We start from the raw sequence: 6,248 nt of genomic DNA on the forward strand, positions 1-6,248 counted from the left end.
GCCGAACAGGATGCTAACTATGAGGCTGACAGATTTAATAAAGGATGCACACCCATCATTTCTTTCGGTGTGTGAAAATGTTCACTTCACAGATGGTGACCAAACATGCAGGATGTCAAAGAGCGGGGAAGCTGCTCAGCAGGTTCACAAGATTGTACAAGTGTAGGTTATAAATAAAATGCATTTAAAAATGAACTTGAATTGGTATTTTGACAAAACAGTCAAAATACCAATCTTTTGTTACTTTTGATTAGTTTCATTGACTGCATTTTGAAAGAACTGACTACTCTATTTTATTCTAAAATATAAAAGGATCCCTATCAGTGTTCTGTGTTTGTGTAAAACGAGTGTGTATTAGTCGATCGCTATATCGCCATGTTAATTTTTTTTAACACAAAAACTGATATTGGTAATGGCCTTAAAAAAAAATCAATACAGTACTCTTCCTTTTTTCTGCAATGGCCGATACCATTTTTGTTAGAAAGCGAAAGAGAAAGTTAAGAACAAAGTTTGAAAACTCTGAGTAAAAATAAAGAGCAAAACAGAAGTGCCCATGGCAGCGTAAAAGTCCGAGCTGAAATTGATTACCAATGCAAAACTTGGCTCAGGAGCAAAATGGAATTAAACACTTCAATCTCCAATCACTTCGGCATTTTTGGCCAAAATCAATAGTCATTACTGTCATGGAGGGTGTTCCCCTGACAGTTGAGAGCCCTGCTGCCTGTCTACACCAGAACCCCCCCCCCCACACACACACACACACACACATTATTAAAACAATGAAATTAAAACTAACATAATAACGCACAAACCACAGCATCACACCTGTTGGTCTGTTTGATGCGAGCATGCTGTAATAGCTCTTTTAACAACTCACAATGCGGTATTTTCGCTCCATTAATTTTTTATTTTTTTTTAGTCGTGATTTCCCCTTACAAACATGTAAAAAATACAGAGTGGAACTTTGATTCACTGACAAATATAACGCATCGATTTGCACGATTAACACACATCATAGACTGTATGTTATTTTGGTGGCAACACAAGCTCGCACACAAAATCCCTGATCAAATCAGAATACTTACAGTCTGAACGGTTTGACCCAGCAGGTTTGTGTGTCTGGCCTTTGCTGTATGTCAGTTAGTATTACAGCTGCTACTATTTGTACTACCACCCATCCCAACCATGCAGGATTTACAAGACTCTAGCATCACATCAGGGCTTCCTTGCCTACTAACTAGTTTAACAGTCTACTTTGATCTTTTTCAGTACATAAAAATGTGACGAATGTTAAAAACATTACGACAATTTTCTTATATTTCAGACAAGACTTTGTTCCAATGCAACATGTCATTTTGAGGCTGTTTATATCCACGTGTTCTTGCGCCACTATAAGCATATAAAAGCAATGTTCCTGACTCGACAGTATACGTTAAGCTCTTCATGAGATAACAGGAGAGGTTCTCTTAAAAATAGAACATGACATTTTTGCATATTTTAGCCAAAGAAATCGCGTATAATTTAACAAATTGCCTCTGTTCCAAAGCATGGAATATATTTGTTATATTTTGTGCACTTACCAGGTAGCAACAGCATTTTTTTTCCACACAATATAAAATCAACTCAGATACATGTTTATTAGAAGACTTGATCCAGGGTAACAGGCAGTAACTAAACATTTATGTGCTTCAACATATCATTAGGCTGTTGCTAACGGCTGTTGTTTGGAAACTGAACCCATGACTTATTACTAGTACTGCTTATAGGTATAGATACTTATATACATTCTTCCTTCATTTGATGAGATTAAAATGTATAACTAAATGTACTGGTGCAATATGTCCTTTATCCATTATTTTGAATAAAAAAAAATCTAAAGTGACCTTCATGTTAATTGCAGTACACTGGAAAAGAGAGGTAAAGGCTAATTTATGGTTGTTGTTGACAAGTTAAAGCTCTAGGAGCTGAGATGCGATGTCTATGAACATACTGTTTCACAAGAAGCCAGTTTACACTCAGTAAATAGGTTAAAACCACTACAACAATGCCAATAAAAAGCAAAATCCTCATCAGACAATAGCCAACTGGCTCTGAAATAGTATTTTGGCCAAAGCTCTCCACATGGACTGTTTATCTAAATGCAACCAAAGTCACTCAAACATGAATGGTCAAATTGAAACACCAAAAATCTATCAAAATCGTGTCCTGTTGCCTGAACGTTCTCTATAGCCATAGAGATTAGGGTATTGAAGGCTAGGTTTAAAGATGTCACATTTCATTTCTAAAACTCAAAATTAGTATTTTGACTGCACAAACATATACATATATTCCTATTAATATCTTAATCATATGAGGTGCCAACTTCAAGGTGGCCCAAATTTAGATTAAAAGTGGTGGAACTTTGTCTTGTAATCGTATCTTGTTAGTTAAACTACATTGGTATCATCAGATCAGTCCGACACACATTGGAGAAGCTGAGATCAGTAAAGCTACAGTGCAGTGATAATAGTCATAATTCTGTTGGCGTATTGTCTGTTTATATTTGCAGTATCCATTTCCTTGTGATCAGTAAAAATAGTGGAAATAACTTTCTGTGTTGAGGCTACACACTGATATCAGGGCCTCCAGAACTTTAAGTTCAAAAAGCCTGTAACAATGGTATCAAATTATTCCTTCACCATTGGAAGTAAATACGGGTCTGCTGCTGAAAAATGTCCTCTGGGAAACACTACGCTGCAAACACAATGACTGACTGAACATGGTGACTTATTTCAGGTAGCCAGATTTTATACTCCTACCTTTCAAAGTGACTTAAGGGGCCTCTGGTCAGATGTGCAGGGTGCTCCACCAGCACAGGGGGCGGAGCTTCAGAGATCCCACTTCCACTTTTGTTTGTCACTTAAGCATGCTCCTTGAAGAGACAAGAGACACAGATACAGAATTTAAAAAAAAAAAAATTGCTAAGGATGTTAAAAGCAGCATGCATGCTGGACAGTAGACATTTTAAACTCTAATGTAGAAATTGGGAGTCAGCAAATACTGTAAAAGAGCTTTTGCCTTTATATCTTTAACATTCAGTTTCAGTGTGTGGAGATAGTTTTTTCAGTTGGCCTAGAAAAGAGACCGAGATTCAACGGCAGGAAGACTTCAGAGAAGCTGTCACTGAATGGCCTCAAACACACTTCCTGGCTATGAAAACACAATAATAGCAGTCGTCTCGCTCACATAAAATCACAGTCACAATGTCAGCAGGCATGTTTCCAGTCGCACCACCACTTCCCGGTTTTAGTGCATCATTGTTCAGTCCAACATGTCTGAAAAGCGGACTTTGGAAAGTTGTAATTTGTAAGTCGTCAACTGAGCTTTATATCTCTTTCTATTGTGTTATAAGCCAATAATTTTCCCACACCCATACAAAGGTCAAACATAACCAAAGACACGCTGCCGGCTTTGAAGGGGGATAAAAAAAAAAACAAGAAAGCAAGGCAGAAGACAGAGGGTCGATGAAGGAGTAGAGGGAAATGTGGATGGACAACTGACGAATTCTCAGAGCTGCTCATCTCACCGGATTAATCTGCTATTTTTGAAAAATCCACAGAGAATAAAGATGAGAGTGAATATGACTCTGTGTGTGTGTGTGTGTGTGTGTGTGTGTGTGTGTGTGTGTGTGTGTGTGTGTGTGTGTGTGTGTGTGTGTGTGTGTCCTTCAATCTGGCCCTTGGCCTACTTTAAAGCCAAGTCATCATTCTGGTCCACAGGGAATTCATATTGCCAGTCTGTGTATACGTATGTGTTTTAAGAGTTTGTATTACAAGAGCCATACCATAAATCTCTTCCTGCCAGCCCACACACTCCTGCATTTGTAACTGTAAGGAGGCTGTACTGCAGTGCAGGTATGCTTCAGTAAGTGAAGGGTCCTGGCCACCAAAGGTGTCTTTCTCTTCTCCGAGGTGAGTCATCATTCCTCAACTCCTCTTTACTTCTCTCTCTTTCCGTCTTGCACTCTGGTCATTCTCTGTCTCTCTCTCTCTCTCTCTCTCTGTGTCCCTCTCTCTCTGTCTCTCCCTGTCTCTCTCTCTCTCTCTCCCTCTGCCTGTCTCTCTCTGTGTCTGTCTCTCTCTGCGTCTCGTCCTCTTTTCTCTCCCTTTATCTTACAGAAACCTCCACAAAGTTTGAGTGGACTGTAATCCATCTGCAAATTGGAAGCAGGACAAGCAAGAGCTTCTATAAATACTCATCAGTTTCCCCTGACAATCACAAAATAAACCCAGAGAACCACACACACACACACACACACACACACACACACACACACACACACACACACACACACACACACACACACACACACACACACACACACACACACACACACACACAACACTGCAGTGCAAATAGCAGCCCATCTCTGTCTTTGTCTGCAGTGCCAACCTCTTCCTCATCCTGCTTTCTACCTGTCTCATGATGTAGTCATTGTGTGAGTGGTATATGTCAGTGGGAATAAAGACCAAAAGAACAACCACAAATAACCAGACAGACAGACAAAGATAATAATAAAGTGAACAATGCACAATATGGTTTGGCAATACTATGCTTATTATTCCTGCTAATAAACTAAAGTTGAATTTGAAAATTTTTAACGAGAGACTCCATGACTGTATTTTTCTAGGCTCTTGTCCAGCAGTGCAGCAAAGTTGGGAGGTCTTCCAACATATGCAACTACCTCAGCTTTTCCTCCACCTGGACATTAACTGTTCTTATAAAATGTAATCCCTGACTTTGTACCTTTAAAACCACAAAAAATTGGTGTAATAAATGTTGCTGCTTGCAACAGACAGAATTTCACAAACATGGTGTTTCAACACAATGAAGCTCAGTCCGTATTCAAGTACAGCTAGCTGTGACACCGCGGTGGTTAGGGCTTACAGATGGGCACTTAGTCAGATGTGTAATGCAGAGCAAGTGAGCATGGATGGACTTGTCCAAACAATGAGCTCTGCCAGTGAAACATGGCTTTATGTAGGCCAACACTGCACTGACCACAAGCACCACAAGAACAGAGACAGAAATCTACTCTGTGAGCGCAAGAGCCAGTTCACACCTGTCATTAACAACCGTCCTGGATCCCATCAGGTTCACAAGCGGTCAGCAAGCAAGTACAGCTCTGAATGCACCCATGACACGTTGAGATTCAATCTGCTTAGACCACATTTGGAAGTAGTCTGGGATGCATATGAACACATAATTTTAGCAGTGTGAACGCAAACGCATCCCAGTTTGAAGGAGTAGGGGTCGACTGACGTCCAGAAATATTGAATGCAGCTCTCAATTCCTGAGTTTGTATACGACCCAGAGCTTCCACATGTTACCGTCACATTACAGCAGGTTTTTTTTTATTGTTTTAGATGTTTGTTTTTTTTAATTTTACTTCACTTAGTTTTTACACCTGGAAATCTTTTCCTGCTCTTTTGTTTTATTTTTGGTTACCAGAAAAAAATATCCTGCATGACTCTGCCGAGCGCAGCTGAACTGTAGAGGAAGCATGATATATGTATATACACCAGCTGTTTAGTAATTAAACAAACAGGCTGCTACGTGTTGCTTGTTTCACCAATGTTTCCACTGGATTTAGTTGAGTTTATTGTTTTTTTTTTAGTTTATCTCTTCCAATTTCTGACAAACATCAGTCCCACAGCTGTAGAAGAGCCGTCACCCCCCTCACATAGTTCATTTATCCATCGCAGCGCAGGGCCCAACCAGCTCAAACCCATAATAATCTGAGCCTGAACCGACTGGTTCGAGCAACAGAGATGCACAAAAATAATAGGGAGGTGTGAACTGCCGTCTGAAAACTGTTCACTTGTGATCGAATCACAGAGGACGCATAATGCCAGGTGTTGCCTTAACACAGGTGCCAAAGTGACATTCTGTATTGACAGAGTTTCGGTAACACAATTAGTAAAGTGAAGTTGGTGCCTTCCTAATTCTCTGCTACAGTCTTTGTCGTCCCTTTCTCTTGTACAGTCGCCTTACTTCTCTTGGTTGCAGCTGCAGCCAAAAGTCTGGCTCCTCATCACACCAATGCATTCTTGCTTCTATCTCTGTCCCGACAAAACACTCCCTATTATTTATCCCTGAAGTCTACAATCTAACAGCTTCTTTCCATTCAGCCTAGGTCAACGTAATTCCTGTCATAAATCCAAAACGGCAGTGACTAAGGCAGTCTACCAAATGCAGAGGTGAGAAGG

General features: G+C 40.1%; 1 protein-coding gene across 3 annotated transcripts in view; it reads right to left on the bottom strand.

Moving 5' to 3' along the window:
• The window catches only part of galnt1 (UDP-N-acetyl-alpha-D-galactosamine:polypeptide N-acetylgalactosaminyltransferase 1), a 38,823-nt gene that overhangs the window by 21,396 nt on the left and 11,179 nt on the right, over window positions 1–6,248 (bottom strand). For all 3 annotated transcript variants that reach the window (XM_069142890.1, XM_069142888.1, XM_069142889.1), the window contains one exon: window positions 2,799–2,911. The gene's annotated coding sequence lies outside the window, so the exon portion shown is untranslated. The remainder of the gene's footprint in view (window positions 1–2,798; window positions 2,912–6,248) is intronic.

Source organism: Embiotoca jacksoni, unplaced genomic scaffold (assembly GCF_022577435.1).
Source record: "Embiotoca jacksoni isolate LCO1_2020_lvr unplaced genomic scaffold, fEmbJac1.0.p SCAF_11, whole genome shotgun sequence".
NCBI classification, from domain to species: Eukaryota; Metazoa; Chordata; class Actinopteri; family Embiotocidae; genus Embiotoca; species Embiotoca jacksoni.